This window comes from Vicugna pacos, chromosome 28 (assembly GCF_048564905.1).
Source record: "Vicugna pacos chromosome 28, VicPac4, whole genome shotgun sequence".
Lineage (NCBI taxonomy): Eukaryota > Metazoa > Chordata > Mammalia > Artiodactyla > Camelidae > Vicugna > Vicugna pacos.
In genome coordinates, this window is record NC_133014.1 from 9,568,378 (window position 1) to 9,589,931 (window position 21,554).

Here is a 21,554-nt window from a genome sequence, read left to right on the forward strand (position 1 = left end):
CGGGCAGCTCCCGCCCGAGACCACGGTGGGGGGGGGGCGCGTCCGGAGGGACCAGCCTAGCGCCACTGGCGCCGCCCTGAACCACCTGGAGAATGGGGCGGGAGTGTGACTCCTGCGTCCCATGGCTGGGCACCACCTCCCACTGGGATCAGGACAAAGCCACTACGGGTGAGGCGCTTTGCATCCTCTGTCCTCTTCACAGGTGATCGCCACCCTTAGGAATGACGCCATCAAAAAGCAGACCCCCCAGAGCTCCCTGCTGTAGTTCCCCCGGGGTCACCATTGCTTGAACTGTTCTTAAATTGGGTCTTTTTCATCTTTCCACTCTTTGTCCACATGACTTCGTTTAATCCCACAGAGCCTTTCTGGTATCTGTCACTCCCTCTTACAGGCTCAGAGTGGGGAAGGAACATGCCCAGGCCACACGGAGGGCAACTGGGCCCCGACGCTAGAAGGCAGACTGTCTCCACTGCCTCTGTGCCCCACGCATGAATTCCACACACTTGAAAACCAGAGGTGGTGGGTGGTGGTTCTCAAGAGAGCTGTCCTCTGATAGGCTGATGGGGCACCTGTACCCTGCTGCCTCCAGTGACAGTGAGCCACTGAGTGTGACCTTTTTTGCTTGTTCCTGACCTCTTTGTATTTCCTGTGCCAGGAAGACTTGGCCCTCCACCACTGCCTGAGAAAGTCATCACCAAGCATTGTCTGGGTGTTACAGAGATGGGGACACAGACAGAGGGTGGCAGGTCTTTGAGTAGGAAAGACAGACTCTCTGCTAACTACATGAGTTCCATCCAAAAAGATCATCATACTCGGAGTCAGTTGACATCTGGGCTGGGCCTGCACTAGGTACTTTCCCATCCTCTGCAGGTCAAACACTAGAGGTGGCACAAGGCCAGTCCTTCTACAACCAGCTTGGGGTGGGGACAGGCTCCCATTTCTGAGCACCTCTTGGGTGCACTGAAGATTTAACAGTACACCAGATAGAGGCCCCAGGCCTCAGTTGTCCCATCAGTACCATCTCAGTAAGTGCTGGGCAGCAGGGATAGCATGGGAGCAGGGCAGATAGGATCCCTGTCTCTTTGAAGCTTATCCTGGGAGATGGAGATCAACCAAACACGTAACAGAATTTGGTCTGGAAGGAGAGTGCAGGGAGCCCCAGAGCATCCAGCAGCCTAGCCTGACTTGGCCTAGGAGTGGAAGAAGCTTGTGGGTGGAAGTGACCCTTGAGTGAGTGAGTGTGGGTGGTAGAAGGAGGAGTAGACAGCCTTCCCTGCAGAGGAACAGCATGTGAAGTCCCTGGAGGATGGTCAGGCACTGCTCCACACACTGGGAAGTCTGCAGTATAAATCAGGAAATTCGTATTAGGAGTCAGAGCCCCACTCTGCTGGGGGGAAGGGGGCCAACAGCCGTGGGCATCCAGGGCAGAAGGAAATAGGCATGTGTGGCAGATCTGAGTGAAGAAGACAGGACAGGGGAGTGTGAGGTGAGCCTGTGCAGGAAGAGGGAGGCAGGGTGTGCCAGGCCAAGGGAGCAGCAGGGAGGGGTCCTGGAGGCTGGAAAGCCTTGGATCTCTGTGGTGAGCCAGGTGGAAGGGCCAAGGGCAGGCTGGGCTCATGAGGAAAGAGGCAAAATTTAAAAAATATAAAGCACACATCAAGCTTAGTCATTTCCCCCTGTTCAGCCCTGAGAATAACTCTCTCTGTCCCAGACAAGGTTGGGACCCTGCACCTCTGCAAGGGAGCTCACCAGCTGCCCAGCGAGTTGCACCTGGAACTTGACCCAAGTTGTCCAAAACATCAGGAAGCATGAGAGGCACAGAGAGTGCTGGGCTGGTGGGCCCCCTGGGTGCAGACTCACCCTCTCAGCAGTTTGGGCTGGGAGGCCTGCTCCCTGTTAAGCACTTGCCTCCCAGGTCTCACTGACAGCACCTCTCAAGTAGCCTTTGCCACACAGTATGCCCCTTAGACTCTGAAGAATTGTTGAGTAACATCGGAATTTGTCAGGTGCATCCTGGAACAGCCTTGGCCTCCGGGGCTTTCACTCAAACTCACACTATTACCCGGGGCTTCCTCCAAAGGCCTCCCTGTGGGAACTGACCCCTCTTGGAGGACCAGGAACCACCTTCTAGGGAAGCCACTTGCCTCAGGCATTGAGAAAGTAAGAGAAACCTTTCCCTTCCCACCTGCTGGGCACAGGACCCTTTATCTATCCCTTGCGCTTCTGTGTTATTTTGGAAGAAATACACCTACACTTGGAAAATGTAGAAAGGAAAATTGTACTAATGCCCCTTGATTGTTCCAAATCAAGGTAACTATTTTCAGTCTGCATTTTATCTTTTAGAACTCATGAAATTGCAGACTTGTGACTTCTCTGAGCTTCTGTTTCCACCTAGTTTCCTTCCTGTTTTCACCTGACTTGTCCATTTATTCAGCCTCAAATCTCTGAGTGCCTCACCCAAGCTGTCTGAGCACAGGTAACCAGGCTGAAGTAGGAGGCATATGTGGGAGCCTGGGTGGTGGAGGTGAGGCCATTGTACCTGCAAGCATTCTAGGTGGGGGCCATCAGGGCCCTTGGCAAGGCCAGTGTGAGTTCTTCTCCGGGAAAGGGAGGGGAGTCCAGCAGGTGCCCATGTTTCTTCTGTCCTTGGAAGGCTTGGTCAGTGCCAAGCACTTGGGACACAGTCTACAGAAACAGGTGTCCAGGGACCAGTTTGGAGGTCTCTGAATTGGCAAAAGGACCCTGGATATCTGTAACAGCTTGAAGTCAGAAAACACAAGAAAACCATAAAACCTCAACCAAGCAGAGTGAACCTCAGTGCAGAAGAAGCATGGCATGTCCTCATGAAGAGTAGTAGGAACTTGCAAATTCATTTCTTGGTGCCCAGTACTTAGCTCAGTGCATGAGAGGGGCGACAAGTGTTTTGTTGAAGGACAGGGAGAGAAGGTGGGGGAAACGGAGCGAAGTAAAGAGGGAGGGAAAAATTAAGCTTGCATGCAGATTTCTGGAAGCTCAGGAGCCCTCAGACTGCACAGGGGTTACATCCCTTCAGTTTCTTAAACTGCCACGAGGTGTGTCCTTCGGGTGAGTTGATTTCTATCACTACAAACTGACCAGTTTTTCCAGCTAAGGGGCCCAAATAGAGGGAGGAAGAGCTCTAGGCGGCCCCAGGTCTTGGTCTATGACTCAGGGCAGCCAAGCCCTGGAACGAAGGGAGGGGATCTGCTGCTGCTTCACCTGGATGACAAAGGAGAAGGCTCCAGAGAGCTGCACCCAGAGGTGTGCAGGACACAGCCCGGCTGAACAGGATGATGGCAACCACAGCCCATGGGGAGGAGGCCTGGCTCTCATCTGACCAGCCCAGCTGTTTTGGCCAGCAGTCCTGCTTGTGCAGAGCTGCTGTGGCATCATGGGAGGTGATTCAGACCCCATCACCTCTGCATCACCGCCCAGACCTCATCACCTTCCATGCTCATCTCTTCACAAACCTACAACCTCACAGACAGGATTTCCCAGACCCCACCTTTTTCCAAACAGTCAATTCCCAGACCCCTTCACCTCTCAGATCCATCAAACCCCCTAAATCCCTCAAACATCAGAGGGACCAGAATCCCAGTATTTCCAGGTGCTCTGAGACTAAACATCCTCTCCCTAAATCTGATCATTTGATGGGAGGGAGCAACACTGTGGGAAAGGACAACCCATTCTCAAGAAGGCCTTGTGATCACCTCCACTCAACAGGACAAATGCTCAGACACACGAGGGCTTGCATGTCCCACATCACCTTGGGATGTCATGTCGGCACTGGAAAAGGCACAGTAGATGTCCATGTGCTGACACAGGAGGATGGCCAGGGCAGCAGCATTTGGAGGTGAAAAGAAGAAGTTGCAACCCATGTTTTCTCTTTTTAGAATATAGCATTTGGTAAGTGTGTAAATAACTAAACCCCTGGAAGGACAGAAGCCACACTTTTGACAGTGGTTCCCTCTGGGGATGGGATTGGTGAGTAAGGGAGGGGTAAGGCTGAGGGAAGGAGAGAGAGGTCGTTTTCTCTGGAAACAGTGGACATGGAACATAGAACTTGTTGTTAGAAACCCCATTTAGGAAAACGCGTCTTGGCTCCAACCTGCTGACCAGTGGTGTCTCTTCATTCTGCCACACCAGGAACTCCTGCCTGAGCTAGCTGGGACAGGAGACCTTGCATCTCAGAGCTCCCCACTTCTGGAAACATCTTTTTCCTTCTCCCAATTCCTGAATGTCCCCAGCCTCTAACAGGCTGGACAGAGATAGTTGCACCTGTGAGTCCAGGGACAAGGAGTCATGCCTCCTGGCCCCGGACCCCTGGCTGATGAACACCCGCTACTCTTTGCTTGCTTGGACTGCCTCAGGCCCCCTGGTTGTCACCCCTCTTGCCCTGGGTTTCCTTCCTTCAGGAAGGACCTGAGCATTCAGGCAGCTGGCTGTTCTGAACTGCGGTCTCTGGCTTTCTCTTTTGCACATTGTCTTCCACAAAGACAGTCACATACTGGTCCAGGGCTTGCACCCCTAATTTTATCACAGTCCTGGCCCTCCCTCTGGTCCCATGTTGAAGGCACAACAGACATGTAAGCAGCGGCCCTGGAGAGCGTCAGGTTATGGTGAGTTCGGGACCTGGGTTAAAGTGTCCCTTCTGCAATTTACTAGCTGTGCAGCTTCAGATGAATTATTTGATTTCTGTGCTTTGGTTTGCTTGTCTGTAAAATGGCAACAGCAGTCCCTCTCTCATGGGGATATTTGTGAATTAAATGAGATAATGTGTCAAGTGTCCTTTTTAGTGTCTTCCATGAGGTGAACTTTAAGATGTGAAAGTTGGTATGAATTGATGGTCACAAAATCCCTGTGGGATTCACCACTGTCATGTGTTTGTCCTTTCACACAGCTTCATCTCAGAGGGTAAGTTTTTCCTCTACTGGACGCAGATTCCATTAGAGAACATTCTAGCTTTCACTCACATACCTGTGTCCCCACCTCCTTTCCTGGCAGTCACCTCCCAGGCCTGAGGCTATTTCTGTCCCTTCCTCTTTCAGCAAGTGGAGGTTTCTGTTTGGTCACTCAGGAGCCACCAACCGTGAATTCCTGTTACTCAGCTGATGGGAAGGCTGTGGGTGCCAATTAAGTCTACTGGCCACTGAGAACTAAACCAGAGGATGATCCATGTGCATCGCCATGGCCTCACTGTGAGCTCTTAAAAGAGGTCCTCCTGGCCTTGCAATCCCAGGAAAGGAAATAGGTTCAAAGATGCCCCAGAGATTTCATCAGCAGATAGAGCCTCTCAGCCTCAGGGGAAAACTCGCCCTTGGTGGACTGGCTTTCTCCGTGGTTCAGCCCATCGCGCCCACCATGCCATCTGCTGGCACCTCGTCATGACGTGAACCAGGCACCACCCCAGGGGCAGCGGGTGCATCCTCCAACTCCGCCCCCCGTCTCAGTCACCCACCAGCCTGCCCTGGACGTTCCACCCTCGGGTGGCCTCCTGGGCCTGCGGGGTGGATGGGGGCCGCCCAGCTCAGAGTAGGGGACAAGCAGATGTGCCTCTGGCAGCCCCTCGGGCTCTGCCTTGGGTCAGGCCTGGTCACTGGGTTTTGAGCAGTTGCCTTCAGCCGAGAAAGCTCCATTTTTCCCTCCGTGAAAACCTCTCACCTCCAGCTCCTCCCGCTCAGAGGGCCTGAGTTCTCTCACCCTCCCTGCAGCTGGGCCCAGCTGGTGCCTGAGTCCCGGCCCAGGGGGGCAGAGGAGGGCGACATGACTACCCTCACCTGTTCCTCACCCTCTGCTCCCCACCCCTACGCCCTGCTCACCCATTCCCTGCCGCCTCCCACTCCCCAACCCCATCACCATCCGTGGGAGCCCCTCCCTGTCCCCGCCCCTCCTCTACCACCAGTCCAGGACCAGTTCAGTGACAGTTTCTCTTTCCCTCTCTGCAGATCTCTTGTAATTCACAAAATAGAATTACAACTTCCTCTGATGGTACGGTGTGGGAGTGCGCATCCTAATTAAGTGAACAATGAGTGATCCTTTTTGCTCATGAAATTCCCTGTGGTCACTATTCTACATCCCTTATCTCATTAACTGCCCAACAGCTCTGCTTAGAAAATAATTTTTAGATGTGTGGTAACATACACTTAACATAAAATTTACGATTCCAGCCATTTTTAAGTGTGCAGTTGAGTTACACAGAGCACATTCACACCGCTCTGTGACCATCAGCACCACACAGCCCCGTGACTGTTTTCCTCTTGTGACTGCAATTCCATACCTCAGTTAAGCAGTAAGTCCTCATTCCCCCTCACCCCTGGCTCCCCAGCCCCTGGCAGCCCCCGTTATACTTACTGTCTTTATGAATTCGACTATTCTAAGTATCTCGTATAATTTAAATCATGCAGTATTTTGTCTTTTTGTGACTGAGTTCTTTCACTTAGCATAGTGTCCTTAAGACGCATCCATGTTGTAGCCTGTGTCAAAACTATATTCTTTTTAAGGCTGAATACTATTCCATTGTATGTATATAGCACATTTTGTTTATCCATTCATCCTTAGATGGACACTTGAGTTGCTACTGTGAATAATGCTGCTATGAATATGAGGGTACAAGTCTCTCTTTGAGACCCTGCTTTCAATTCTTTTAGGTATATACCCAGAAGTGGGATTGCTGGGCCACATGGTCATTCTAATTCTAACTGTTTGAGGAACCCACCATAGTGTTTTCGTAGTGGCTGAACCATTTTACATTCTCACCTGTAGTGTACAAGTGTTCCAATTTCTCCACATCTTTGCCAACACTTTATTTTCTGCTTTCTTAAAAAAATAGTAGCCATCCTAAGGGGTGTGAGGTGGTATCTCATTATAGTTTTGATTTGCATTTTCCTAATGATCAGTGGTGCTGAGCATGTTTTTATGTGCTTATTAGCCATTTGTACATCTTCTTTGGAGAGATGTCTATTCAAGTTTTTTGTTCATTTTTGCATCAGTTTGTTTGCTTTTTTGTTGCTGAATTTTAGGAATTCTCTCTATATTGTGGATATTAATCCTTTATTATTTTCTCTCATTCTGTGGGTTGCTTGTTTACTCTTTGGATAGTGTCTCGATAGACAGAAATTTTCAATTTTTCATGAAGTTCAGTTTGCCTATTTTTAAATTGCCTGTGCCTTTAGCGTCTTACCCAAGATATCATTACCAGATTCCACGTTGTGAAGCTTTTGTCCCATGTTTTCTTCTGAGAGTTTTATGTCTTCATTCAGATCCTCGATCCATTTTGAGTTGATTTTTGTATATGGTGTTAGGTAAGGTCCAGCGCCTCCTTTCACATGTGACGTCTGGTTCCCCAGCACCACTTGTTGAAAAGGCTGTCCTTCCCCCATTCAGGTGATGGAAGAAATTTTCACGTATTGAGCTATGGGGAAGTCATTCTGGCTTATACATGATTTAATTTCGACTTTATGCTAACCAGAACAACCTGTTTTGTGGCTTATTAAACATCCATTGTACATCTGCTTTAACCATTAAAGAAAATAATGCATTTAAAACTCAAAATGGAGTCACTGTTGTTCAAGCATTCAAAATGGAGCCAGGTGGCCCTTGTTGATGTGGTTTCAGACACATTCTTGCATTACTGAGAACTTGAATTTTCTGAACTGTATCAGACTCAAGGATACCACCAGACTTTCTCAAAACAATGCCTGCTAGCTACCAGCTGCAGTGTCACTGTCTCAAGTTCTCCCTCCCCCTTGCAACTGTGCAGCCATTTCAGACCCCAAACAGTTCTTGGTAACAAGCACCCCTTACTTCTTGTCAGCTCCAGTTATAATTCTTGACATGCAGCTTACGTAATTTTGTGGGTTTTGCCTTTATAAGCCTCTCCCATTTTGTAGTTGGTGGAGCACAATTCAAGTGCTTCTTGAATCGGTGTCTCCCAGGCTATACTCCTAGGCTTAAATAAAACTCTTCTATTTCAGTGATAGATTGTTCATTGATTATTTCATTGACAGAATGGTCTGGCACCCTTGTCAAAAATGATTTGACCATATGTACAAGGGCTTAATTCTGGGCTCTGTCTTCTATCCCGTTGGTCTAAAGGTCTTCTTTTGTTCAATACCACACTACTTTGATTACTGTAGCTCTGTGTAAGTATTGAAATCAGAAATTGTGAGTCTTTCAGTTTTGTTCTTTTTCAAGATCGTTTTGGTCATTCAGGGTCTCTTGGTATTCTATTTGAATTTTAGGATAGGTTTTCTGTATCTGCAGAAAACATCGCTGAGATTTTGATAAGAATCACATGGAATCTGTAGATTCTCATTTATCTCTGCTCTAATCTTTATTATTTCTTTCTTTCTCATTACTTTAATTTGTTCCTTTTTTTCCTAGTTTCTTAAGTTGTAAAGTAAGATTGTTGATTTGAGCTATTTCTTGTTTTGTTTGTAATGTGTTACAATTTTCCTCCTTAGCGCTGCTGTCACTGTGCCCGTAGTTTTTGGTATGTTGTGTTCTAGTTTTCTTTCATCTCTGAGAATTTTCTAATCTCCTTTGTAATTTCTTCTTGATTTACTGATTGTTTAAAAATGTGTTGTTTAATTTCCATGATTTGTGAATTTTTCAGTTTTCCTCTGGTTAGGGCTCTTGCATTACTGAAGTAACTGGGTAATGTGGAAGGTGTTGCGGGTGGGGGAGCGTGTAACTCACAATACCCCTGAGGGTCTGGGGAGTGGGAACTATGCAGGTGACCCCCACCTGAGCAACATGGACAATGAGACACGTGCCATCATTTCTCTACCTCAGGGGTTCCAAGCAGCACTTCCTTGCACAGGGGTCACCCGAAACACAGACAAACCAGGGTCCTGCCCCAAAGGACAAAAAAGAAGAATGACACCAAAGATAGCTTAGGGCCATGGAAAGGGCCTCTGATAAACACTGATTGTTCCGGAAACACATTGGAACACCCAGCCCAGAAAAGTGCTGCTCCTGTGACCCATCACTCCTATGGCCCCAAAGCGGGCCCCACCCAAGCCAGGATGCAGCCCCCAGAGTTGGGTCAATTAGCACTCTTCACTTGGGTGTTCCCACGCTGAGGAAGTTTGGGTAAGGAGAGAGTGGCCACCACATAGTAGCAGCAGCGAGGCTGACATGCAAGCCCTAGTTCTGTCCCAGGCCCTCTCACCGTGGTCTGGAACCAATAAATAAACCAAGAGCAGTCTCCCGACAAAGCTCTCCAAGAGCCAGCGGTCACGGCCACGCCATCCTGCTCAGAGCACCAATTGTTTTATAAGACTTAAAGGTTCCTTTGATGGTGGACCCAACACAAAGATCCTCAGATAGATGAAAGGCAGACTCTTTGTCACTTACAGCTCCAAACCAGAGCAAGCTGCCAGGCAGGGCCACACAGGGGCTCGTACCCGGGACCGGGGAGCTGGCAGCTGGAGTTGTAGGGGGCAGCTCGTGTGGGGAAAGTGGGGTGGGGTTAGCTTCTCAGGCTCCCTGTGGACTGGCTAACTTGAATAATTTCCTGGGCTCTGAGGAGGACAGCTTAGGGGCTGTCCCTGGTTGTCTGATGCCTGGCCCTGGTTGATTGGGGCTGGTCCCCAGGATCCAGAGTGTGAAGCCCCATAAGGGAAGTGGTTGGAGTGGGGACTTAGTCAGCTCAAGAAGGGCAACTGGCCCACCTCTAGCCAGGGCCTTAGAACTAGGTCAAGAGAGCATTAAAAAAAAAAAAACAAAAAAACCCAACAAACCCCAAAGTCGCACTGGAGGGAACTGGGGGAAGAAGTACCTCAGGGGGCTGCCCAGTCCTGCAGAGCCCGGGGGCCGTCCTCTAGGAAGGCTGTCTCACCTCTGGTGGGGCTTGGAGATCAGCCCGGCTCTGGTGAGTCACAGGCCATCCTGGCAGAGGGGAACGAGAGAATCAGTGGCCCGCACTCGACCAGACGAGGGGAAGCTGTAGAAGAGGGACGTGCCATGTCCCCTCTGTGTGGGCACTAAGGACCTGAAGACCTGAGGAGAAAGTCTAAGTGCTGACCGCCATGAGGCCAGGGCATTGGGACCAACGACCTGACCCCTGGGCCACAGGGCAGCACTAGCCCCAGAGGTAGGGAGCATTTGTGAGGGTTGAGGACCTGGCAGCCTTTCCCAGAGCCAGAGGAAGCCCACCTCTGGGCTGGCTGGTGTTTGGGGCTCTCCCTTGCAGCCCAAGACTTCTAGGCAGGAAGCTGTTTGGCAGTTTCCTGTTGGTGGCTAGAACCACGTCCCAGCTCCTCTTCTGAGCATTTGAGGGTGGAAGTGGCCATTTACTGAGCACGCATTTAGTGCCAAGCGCTTTTTTACCTATGATTGCTGGCCTTCACAACCTTATAAACAAAGAAAGCGATGTTGGGAGACGCCAAGTGACTTCCTTAAGTCCACACACCAAGGAAGTGGTGGAGCCTGATTTAAACCCATGTCTGACCCTATATGCAGAGCCTGCTCTTCCCCCGGCTACCATCCTGGATATCCAGAGTTTTGAGCAGTTGCTGCAGTGGCCACTTGGTGCCAAGGGCAGGCTGGGCCATTATCTTGCCTGTGAGCCTCAGTGTCTTCATCTGTAAAGTGGGATGGTGCTGCTGGTAAGAGTCGGGAGAAATGTGTCTGGTGCCTGGTGCCTGGCCAGAGCAGCCCTTGACCCCTGCATGACCTGCCTCCTGGTGGACCGCGCGTTTAAAATTTACCTCCAATGATAAGAACTAAAAAAGGAGAGAGAGCTGATGATGGCATTACGGAGAGAAGCCCTAGGCCTTCAGTCGCAATCATGATGACCTCACCATCTTGTCTCCTCCGCTGCAGAGCCCAGGGTGCAGAGGGCCTCCCGCCCTCACCACCCCTGACGTGCGGGGAGCCGGAGGTAAGCAGTGGCTGTGTACACACGGGGGTGGGGGTGCCAACCGGTTCCGGGGGTTACAGCCTGGTGAGAATCCCTGGAATGTAATCTGGGGCAAGAAATGTGAGCCAGAGGTGACTCTTCTGTACAGTTTTAATATCTAGTTCCTTAAACTCACAAAAACGTAGTTTCTACCTAAGCATTTAATTTCAGTCAACGAATTTTAAAATTTTACGTATTTTATCTTGCATATTTAGCAGTCATTTTAGGAGCACTTTTATTTCTTGATAATTAAATTCCCTTAAGCCTTTAAAATTATATATATAAATATAATAGCTTCTATTTTCCTTTTAAGTATTTTATTTTTATAAAATCTTCCTGAATATTTATGTAATTCTTAAAAATGTAATAAATTACATTTAAAAATACTGTGTTTTAAGTTCTCTCAAATATTTTAATATTGTTGATAAATTTAGGATTTTTTACTTAAAATCACAAACCTCAGTTGAAGACATTTTAAATTAATCAAAAGGTGACCATTTACCCTACTAGGAAATTTCTTTTCAACTCGACAAGACACCTGGAATGTGAAATATGTACAAATTTACATGAAAAATGATTGTTATGGGTCTGATGAATTGTCAAATAATTCTGTGCTTCATTCTGAATGTTCCTGGGCGGCCGTTGCGCAGACAGGGAGGAGCCTAGTGGGCAGAACAGAGGCGAGGCCGGAAGCAGAGGAGCTGGTGGAGGTGACCCGTAGGCCTGAGTGGCGGGCATCCCTTGGTGGGGCCAGGCCTGGGGCAGGGGCAAGGCAGACAGGCTTTGTCTCTGCCAGGAGGGGAGGCTGCTTCCCTCTCGAGGTGCCACACTGCACAGACAGGAGACCTCGAGCCAAGTTAGAGGGGGTCTCATCACCCCCACCTGCTGCCCTGCAGAGATTCTGGAATCAGCCCTGTGGAACCTACAGTGTGACCCTGCGGTAACCTGGACAGGTGTTCATTTCTACTACACGGAAGGGAGTGTGGGTACTACGAGAGCATGTGTGCAGATGTTAACACGGAAACGTCAGTGGAGACACCAGAGTAGACGCCGCATTTCGCAGGAGAGGTGGGACCCCGCTGCGTAGGAGGAGGGGCAAGCTGTGTGTACGTTGCTAAAAAACAAAACAGAACAAAACAAATGAACAAACAAAGCAAAACTCATAGATACAGAGGACAGACTGATGGTTATCAGGAGGTCAGGGGTTGTGGGGTGGACAAAAGGGTGAAGGTGTGGTGACAGAAGGGAACTAGACTTCGGTGGTGATGGCTTTGCAGTGTGCACATGTATGGAATGGTTATGCTGTACACCCGAAACTGACTCACTGGTAGTACCAGTTTTACTTCCATTAAAACAATGAAATGCCGCGTGTATTTTACACTTTCCGAACATCTCTATTCAGACTGGCCTCAATTCAAGTGCTCAGCAGCCTCATGTGGCTCTCAGAGATTGAGGAATGATTTTGTTTTCAGGTATTAAAAAATTTGGTCCAGTCCGGACCCAATGCTTCCATCTTGTCTCCAATTCAGACGTCCCCCTCCCGAGCCCAGGCAGACTTGGGCTCGGAAACCTGCAGTGGAAGGGGCAGCAGGTTCGTGGGGGGTGCTCTCCTCTCTTCCTCACTTTTTCCTTTTCTTCTACTGAATAGCTGTTCTCTCTGCCCCTCCACCCCACCCCTGTGCCTCTGCCCAGGACCAGGGAGCAGAGGCAGTTAAAGGACAAGGACAGAATCCTAGGCCGCTGTGTCTCCCTGAAGTTGTTTCTGCCAGAGTCACGCCCTGGCTGCCCTTCTTCTGCTGTGAGCTTCTGGGGAAGCCTCCTTGGCTGGCTGTTTGCAACTCAGCTCTGGGCTCCTGGCTGACCCCTCCCCTCCTGGATTTCCCCGGGGGAGGTCACCTTGCCTCTCCAAGCCTCCCTGGCCCTTTGGAGGTGCCATTTGTGCGACTGCCCCTGCTGCCCACCCGTGGAGGGCAGTACGTGCTCTCCATTACTCTCTCCTCCTCCTGCCGTGGAGGCAGCTCCAGCTCCAGCTCTTGCTCTTAGGTTCCCCAGGCACAGGTGTGTTGCTGCACCCTGGTACCCACCTCCCCACACCCCAGGGGACCCAGCTGAGTTCTCTGGCAACTCCTTTGATGCTGCTTTGTTTCATTTGAGGGTCATGTCCTCCCATCCCCTCTACATCAAAGTGGGTAACGGAGAATAATAGTGGCAGAACATCCCTTTGGTAAATCCTACGTGGCTGGACTTCCTGTCCCTCTGTGGAGATGCCAAGACCCCATTTTCACCGTCATATTTACAAATACAGTCAGGAAGGGCGCGCCTGCACCAAATATTAGCATTGGCCGTCCCCAGGTAGAAGCATTCCAAGTGACTTTTATTTTTGCTTTTTTTGCATCTTGAAATTTTCTAAAATATTATGTAAATGTCTGCAATTCGTTATTTCTATAATGAGATTTTTTGAGAAAAACCAATGGCTCTGGGAATCAAATAAGATAAGGATATGAGTATTCTAGAGAAAAAAATTCATCAAGAGTGAAGCAGATGGCAGGTGTAGGTGTGCGGGGTCTGTGCACATGTGTGTGAACAGGACGCTGTGTATTTGGAGAGTAAAACTTCCCAAACTGCTCTGTTCTGCATCATCTCCTAGGCTCCTTGCAGCTAGTGTTTTGTTACCTTTGGCCAATGGCAGGTTCTGGCAGGACCTGGGAAGCTGGTGGAAGAAGCCTTGTTCTTTTCCTCTACTTCTGATGGTTGACCTGGCTGCAGCAGCAGCCCCGGGCCCCAGGGGCCTCCGGGGTCCCCTGTGACAGTGGTCCCACTGTGGCAGTGTGCACAGCCATGCCTCCAGGGCTGTGGTGTCACCACCTCCCCTCTTGTGTTCCTCTGGCGTTTACTCCTGCAGTTACCAATCTCGGTTCCCTCTCATTCCCCTTTTTGCTCCTTTGGCCCTTCAGACCATTTGTAATCACCTCCCTGAATTAAAGCCCCTCTCTCTGAAATACCTAGCCTGGTTTCATTTCTCCACACTGACTCAGTGTGGGTAGCTATGTGGGCACAGCGTCACGCATTTAGTTTTACAGAGTGCCACACCATTTACATGCACTCGCAACAGCAGTGTGTAAGTGATGCAGTTTTTCCGTATCCTTGTCAGCTTTTGGTGGTGTCATTATTTAAAATTTTAGCCATCTTGATGGGTGTATGGATTTAATTAGCATGTTCCTACGCGTGAATGAAGTTAACGGCTTTGTATATGCTTATTGGCTGCTTGTGTGTCTTTTTTTTTAAACTCTTTGTCCCCTTTTTAATGAGATTTGATTTTTTGAAGCATAGATATTTTTTAATGTTTATTTTATTTTTGCTTGTGTTTTTGGTGTCATACCTAAGAAATCATTGCCTAATCCAAAGTCATGAGCACTTTACTCCTGTGTTTTCTTATCAGACTTTAGGAGTGTTAGCTCTTACATCTAAGTCTTTTGATTCATTCTGAGTTAATTTTTGTAACTAGTGTGAAGTAGGGGTCCAGCTTCACTCTTTTGCATGTGGGTTTCCACTTGTCAGTATCATTTGTTGAGAAGACGATTCTGTCCCCACTGAATTGTCTTGGCACTCATGTCAGAAATCAGTTGATTTAATTCTGGATTTTCAATTCTATTCCTTTGATCTATATGTCTTACCTTTTACCAGTACCACACTGTATTGATTATTATACTTTGCATTAAGTTTTAAAATTGGGAAATATGAGTCCTCCAACTTTGTTTTTCTTCTTCAGAGTTGTTTTGGCTATTCTGGGACTTCTGCATTTCCATGTGAACTTATGGGGTCAGCTTGTCAATTTCTGCAAAAACTGCCACTGGGATTCTGACAGGGGTTGCACTGAATGAGTTGGTTAATTGGGGGAACATTGCTTCCTTAACAGTATTAAGTCTTCTAATCCATAAAAATGGGATGTCTTCCTATTTATTTAGGTCTTTTAAAATTTATTTCAACAATGTTTTGTGGTTTTCAGTGTGTATACAAGTCTTGCAATTTTTAAATTAAATGTTTTTCCTAAATATTTTCCCCTTTTGATGCTGTTAGACGTAGAACTGTTTCCTTAATTTTACTTTTCAATTATCCATTGTTAGTGTACAGCCAGCCATCACTTTTAATGGGCCTCTGATAAACATTTGTTTTCAATTGCAAACTCAGTTAAGGAAACATCTTCCGACATTTAAAACTGCCTTTATAACTTTAATGTATGTGTTTTCCTTTTAAATGTACTTCAGTGGTCTGATAACAAAATCATTTTGAGCCTTTTCACTTCAAGTGTTGAATTTGAAATCTAAAGAACCTTACATTCTCTTAAATGTTCCAGCACTGTTTACAAAATTAGATTTCAGCCTAAAACCACAAGTCTGAAGTAATTATGCAGTAACACACCAGAGTCTGAGAGTCCCCAGTCTCCAATACAGGCATAAAATTCCAGATCTGAGATTCCTTCTTGACACCCAGACCCTAATACGCAAATATTTCTGAACTCACACGCAGTGCTTCTGAGCCGGCCATCCAGGTGCCTGGTGGGAGGGGCAGTTCCCGTCCCAGTTACCTGCAGACCCTGGGGGCAAGTGCACTCACTCAGCTGAGCAATGATCTAAAAGTCTTGGTCAGGAGTTGATTGTGGCCAGTTCAAACAAACAAGCTTACCCCCAAAAGCGTGTACGTAAATGCAAGCACAAAGCTTTTCTGAAAATGTATTTTGATGTTTCATACCAATTCCACATTTACTATCTATCTCCCCTAAACTTTTAAATTTATTTTTCATCATATTTAAGTGTATATATAAGGATAATGTAATGAATGTTTTTTCACTAAGCCCTATATAGTTATCTCAGTTTATCCCACCCCAGTGTGCAAAAAAATTGTATTATTTTCTCTGTGTTTCACGATGTGTGAAAGATTGTGAAGTAAAATGTAAGGAGGTTCTCCTGTGTGCCAGGCTGTTGATCCAAGTCACCGTCCTTAATTCTTACACAAAACAGAGTGGCAAAAAGGAGAGGGATCTGCCCAGGATGCAGCCTCTGACTGCTGGCCTGTTGGCTCTTGATAAACATTTGCAGGGGAAGGAATGGCTTGTGTCTGCCATTTACACTTTAGTGTGAATTTGTTTCTACAGCATTATTTCACCTCTACTTGTGAAATGAAAGGCACATTTCACTTAAAATGCACTAGTAAGAGATGCCCTTGGGGCTGGCTGCTTTCAGCCACACCTGAGTGTTTCTACCCAGGGCTGCAGAACACCCTGGCCTGATTTGGCACTGAAAACACAGAAGACCTGTCGGTCTTGGGCAGATGAATCCACCTGCCTTGGAATTGTGACTGCACTCCAGGCTAGAGGGGAGCCAGCCACTTCCTGTGGGAATCCACAGCTTTTCAGTCATGGCTCCCTCCAGAGCTGGGGTCATTTATGCCCTGCTTTTTTTCTTTTAGTGTGAAGTATAGTTGATTTACAATATTCTATTAGATGTAGGTGTACAGCATAGTGATTCATCATTTTTATAGATTTTACTCCATGAAAAGTTATTACTGGATAATGACTATAACTCCCTGTGCTATACAATATATCCTTGTTGCTTCTCTATTTTATACATAGTAGTTTGTATCTTTTTTTTTTAATTGGCTACAATCGCGCCTCAGATAAACGTCATTGGCTGCGATACTGCCACTGCGCAAAGCTGATAGTAGTTTGTATCTCTTAATTTCTCCCACCCCCCCTTCCCTCTCCCACTGGTAACCACTAGTTTGTTTTCTATGTCTGTGAGTGTTTCTGTTTTGCTAGATACATTCGTTTTATTTTTTTACATTCCACATAAACAGGTGGAGACTAAACAACATGCTACAAAAAAAAAAACCCACAAAACAATGGGTTAATGATGAAATCAAAGAAGAAATCAAAATGCCTCGAGATAAATGAAAATGGAAACACAGCACTGCAAAATCCATGGGGTGTAGCAAAAGTAGTTCTAAGAAGGAAGTTTGTAGTGATACAGGCCTAACTCAAGAAACCAGAAAAATCTCAAATAAACAGCCTGGCCTACCACACCCTGCTTTATCGTGTCCTCTCTGGAACGCATGGGAGGAATGACTAGCAGGTTTCTCACACAAGCCACCCGAGGTCAGGAGGGGAGCCCTCGCCCCCTCGGCAGTACAGGCCATGGGGGCTTCATGGGTCAGACCCAGGCCTGATCACAGTGGCCCCAGTCACTGGTCACAAGCTGTGGGCTGGCTATGTCCCTTTTTCCACCATCCGTGAGCCCTCAGCCCAAACTGAGCAAGGGCCTGTGAACAAAAAATACTGCCCACCATATCAGTAAACAAAGAATGCTGTGGCCATCAAGTCATCAGCCACTGCCCCCCACCAAGCGCCCCTGGTTTCTCTCTTCAGGGGCCTGCGAGCCCCTCAAAGGCAGAAGCCGTTTCTTACCCATCTCGGCATCCAGGGCCCAGCGTCCAGTGGGATGCAATAGATGTCCTGAAATTGTCAAAGAGGATCTGAGACTGGCTCCTGGGTTTGGGCCCTGGTTCTGTACTTTGTCCCCGTTTCAGATTCAGACTCTCACTCTGCTCCTTCACACTTTAGGTGACCTCCAGCTGGGACCAAGGCCTCCCAGACCTGGGCTCCAGGTGGGGTTGGGAGAGGCCCATGTTTGGAGCCCTCCCGTCCCAGCCGCTGAGCTGGAGCCTCCTAGAAGCTCCGGTATGAGGGAGAATCTGGGGTCTTTGGAGTTGTGGCCCTGGGGCCGGCCCCGACCCCTCCTGGAAGTCCCCACCAGAGGACAGCACTTGCTGGGAGACAGCCAGGGTGTCCCTTAACACCTGCCACATCTACTCACAAGCAGGCCCTGATGGCCAGGGGAGAAGTGTCTGTGTGAGGCTTGGTTCTGTGAGGCTCTGTGAGAATGCTGGCTGTTATTACTAAAATTACTGATACTAAATTTCCAACATATTGCTGATAACAAAAGTTTAATCTTCTATACGTATCACGATGTGGAATCCAAAAGGGTCGTATTTCATTCTTGGAGAATTCAAAGTACACAGATTCCCGAGGAGGACACAAGTCCCCAGAGAGGCTCTGGTCACCTCCCTGAATGTCCTCCCGCCGGCTCAGGAGGCAGGGTGGCTAGCGTCAGCTTAGGGATCTGCACTCCCTGCTTAAGCCCCAACCTTGACCCGAGCTCCTCACCCCTGCAGGAGAATCACAGTAACAGCTAGTATCTGTGAGCCGACACACTCTCCCCCAGGCGCTGTCGCCAGTCACCGTCACCGGCTGCTGTCAGCTCCTGAAACAGAGCTGCTTCAGACTCCAAGCCCTTCCTTATGCGGCTCCCCATCCCAATTGCCCTCCCTGCCTAAGGCTGCATCGCACCTTTAGAACTCCAGCCGGTGACTCCAGGCAGGGAAAGGGCATGTGGCTGACCACTGATCAATCTGGTAACTTTTTCAAGGTCCCATGTTGTAGGAGGCCTTTTGTAAATCCCTCCCCTTCACTTCCAGTTTGGGTCAGTGCCCCATTGCCCTGAAATGTGACCCCTCTGGCCCCCGCCACCTCCCACTCCCAAGTTCTTGAGAGCAGGAGCCCTGCCCAGGGCCAGGCACACAGCAGACCCTCACCAGACGTGCAGGTGGCAGAACCAAGCCTGTGAGTTCTTGCTGACAGCAAACATCAGGCCTGCCACCAGAAGGCTGTGCCCTGACCGGAAGCTCTCAGTTGTTCCCATGTGTCTCCTGAGTCCACACGAAAGGAGCCTGGCTTGGAGGGGACGCCCAGGTTTGACTTGGGCCTCATGACCTGCCCCCCCACTGCACAAAAATGCCCTGGGGTCTCCCACCTCAGTTTTCTCCTCCACCCTCCCTGTCCCTCTCTCCAGGAGGAGACCCCAGAGGGCCTTTGAGGGCATCTCTGCATGGCCCTTGGTCCGCAGAGAAGCAGACCAAGGCACAGAGAGAAGGCACGTGCCCAGCATGTGTGTGTTCAGGCATACCGGGGCCCCTCCTCAGACCTAGATACAGAACTTCAGCAATGGGCAAGGCCACGTAATGGGGCCACGGCCCCAAACGCCTGCGTAAAAGTATCTGTTCAGGGGTGCTGGAGTGGGGTGGGAGTTGGCAGGGTACGGGGCGCTCCTGGAAGCATCTGGAAACCCGAGCATAGACCAGACAGGCAGAAGCTGATTAAAGGAACACGTTGGATTTTAATGCTGCACTGACATTGTAGTTCTCCCCTGTAACCTTGTGATCCCACGTGCTCGCCCATCCCTCCCTCAGTGGCTCCAGCAGCCCCAGGGAGCGCCCTTGCAGCTCAGCTTCTGCCCAGCGTGTCCCTCCCCGGCACAGGCTCATCACCCAGGGGCCCCGGAGTCTGTGGGCGCTCAGTGAACACAGCTGAGCACAAAGGGGTGGAGAGGGTGGTGATGTCCAGAAGGACATCAGACAGAAGTCCCTCTGTCCCCTACTTCGAGGCAGAGCACAACTGTCCCCTGGCTTGGGCCCAGCCTTTACCCAGCCACAGCGACGGTGGGTAGACAGGTGAGGCCTTCGTGTGACACCAGCCCCCTCTCCTTCAGCCCTGACCCAATATGCCAACCGCGCCAAGGCAGGTCTGTCCCTGGGCCTCAGTTTCCGCATTTGGGAGGCAATGGGTAAACCTCCGAAGGCAGGAAGCGCCTCTGTCACTCCCTGCGGCAGAGGCAGCCTTCCCTGACGAGATCACCAAAGACCTCCCCATCCCTCCACCCCATCGGTCCCGCTTCCCTCCACTTCCATCCCGACCACCTCTCACCACCGGGAAGACCCGCTCCTTCCCGCATCGGAGTGGAGCCCACAGCGCCACTCAGTGGACCGTTCTGGTAACTGCACTGACCTCTTTCGACCAGCTTCCCGCCTCAGTCTGGCTCCTGCACTATTTTCCCTTAAAAGGAGTCTTAATTCTGAAAGGAGAAATACTTTCATGACCTTAATGGCAGTGGAGATGTTTCCTAACATCGCTGGAGGAAGGGACCTTACTGCGGGGCGCCCTTGTAGGTTCCCGCCAGGTTAGATTAAACAAATCAGTGATGCTCCCATTGCTGCCACGGCTTTCACAGGTGCCCCACAGCTGATCTGCACCTTGAGATAACGTGACATAAACACCTTGACAAAAGAACATCTTGGTATAACTCCACTTAACCTAGCAGAGCTCGACATAATCCCCCTTGGCATCTAAATCTTGTGTAACTGCATCTTGACATAAATGCACCTTAACGTTCCTCCACCTGTGCATAATTACACCTTAACATACCTGTACCTGGACCTAACTCCATCTCGGCATAACCCTACCTCGACTCCGCTCCATCTTGATGTAAGTGTACTTAGATATTATAGTGTGGGGATCCCATGTGCCCACTTTATGGATAAGAAGCATGAGTCCTGCAGCAGCGATGTGCCTCGCCTGAGTTCACAAGACTAGAAAGAGGCAGAAGCAGCCTCCTCTGCGCGGTCTTCCCTGCCCTCCACCATCTCCCGACTCTGGGCTCAGGGCAGGTGGCCTGGTGGATTCAGCCCCCAGAGAGTTGGCTCCTGCAGTCTCTTCTTCCTAAAGATGAGAGTGGGCCCCCGGCTAAAGAAACAAAGACACGAGGAAGGAGCTGCCCTAGAAAGAGTGGCCACAGCCCGCAGCCAGCGTCCTCCACGTGCAGGGAAGTGGACCAGTTGCCCAGTCACACCCGAGGGCCACAGTTGCCCCTCCTGGGCCCCAAATCCCCATGCATCTCAAGTCTGGCTCTGATATTTTTGGAGGCATTGTTTTAGCGACTCCCTCGGGAAAGCTCCCTCCCACCCGGGCTCTCAGGGCTCTGGGGAGGACTTAATGCTTTTTAATCTGCTCTACTGTGCGCTAGGCCCAAACCCGAGTGGACTGGAAAGTAAACCGGCCAGCCAGGTAGCTCCAGCCGTACATGGCGCAGCCCTGCCTCAGGGCACCGCAAGGCCACTGGAGCTGGACCGGGCCCTGGCGGTGGTGGGCTGGGCTCGCATCATTGTGGTGAGATTCTAGGGTGAAAGGAACTAAACTGCCATGTGGGAGTCTGGGAAGAAAAGGGACGAGACAGAGAACACTCCTTTGCCCCCGGGATGTCAGACTGTGGGCTGGAGGTGAGGCCTGGGAGGGAGGGCTCAGGAGCCAGCGCTGCTGCCGTCGGTGCTGGCAGAGCACTCAGAGCAGAAGGCGGGGTCGGGGTTGGCCAGGGAGGGTAGGGAAGAGCGAGGATGATGAAAACATCCAAGACCCAAACCCCCGGCCTTGAAACCTCGCAGTCTAGTGGGGGAGACCCCGTAGCACACGGGGCAACGCAGTGGGACAGCAGTATGTGCCCCATGTGCAGAGGCAGCCCGGGAAGGCGACGATTAACTCCAGGGGACGAGAAAGATGTCTTCCGAGATAAACAAGAGCATCCCCAGCTTTGCCTAAGCTGCTGTGTGAGTTTGGGTTCTGGAACTTGCACCCAAACAGTCCTTGATGAAGTGGAAATGATACCACACACCCGAGCCCTGCAGACAGACTCGGCCGCGCCGCGCGGCCGCCCTAGGAGCAAGGCCGGGAGGGCTGGGCCTTAAAACCCTC

The 21,554-nt window shown here is 49.8% G+C and overlaps 1 long non-coding RNA gene and 1 pseudogene across 1 annotated transcript in view; one reads left to right on the plus strand and one right to left on the minus strand.

The window, feature by feature from the left end:
- LOC140690000 (uncharacterized) overlaps positions 1-16,999 on the plus strand; it is a 44,411-nt gene extending 27,412 nt beyond the window's left edge. Inside the window, exon 2 of the long non-coding RNA XR_012065162.1 lies at positions 16,775-16,999. This is a non-coding gene — a long non-coding RNA (uncharacterized lncRNA). The remainder of the gene's footprint in view (positions 1-16,774) is intronic.
- LOC116285944 (U4 spliceosomal RNA) lies at positions 16,479-16,634 on the minus strand (annotated as a pseudogene).
- Positions 17,000-21,554: the final 4,555 nt, after the last annotated feature.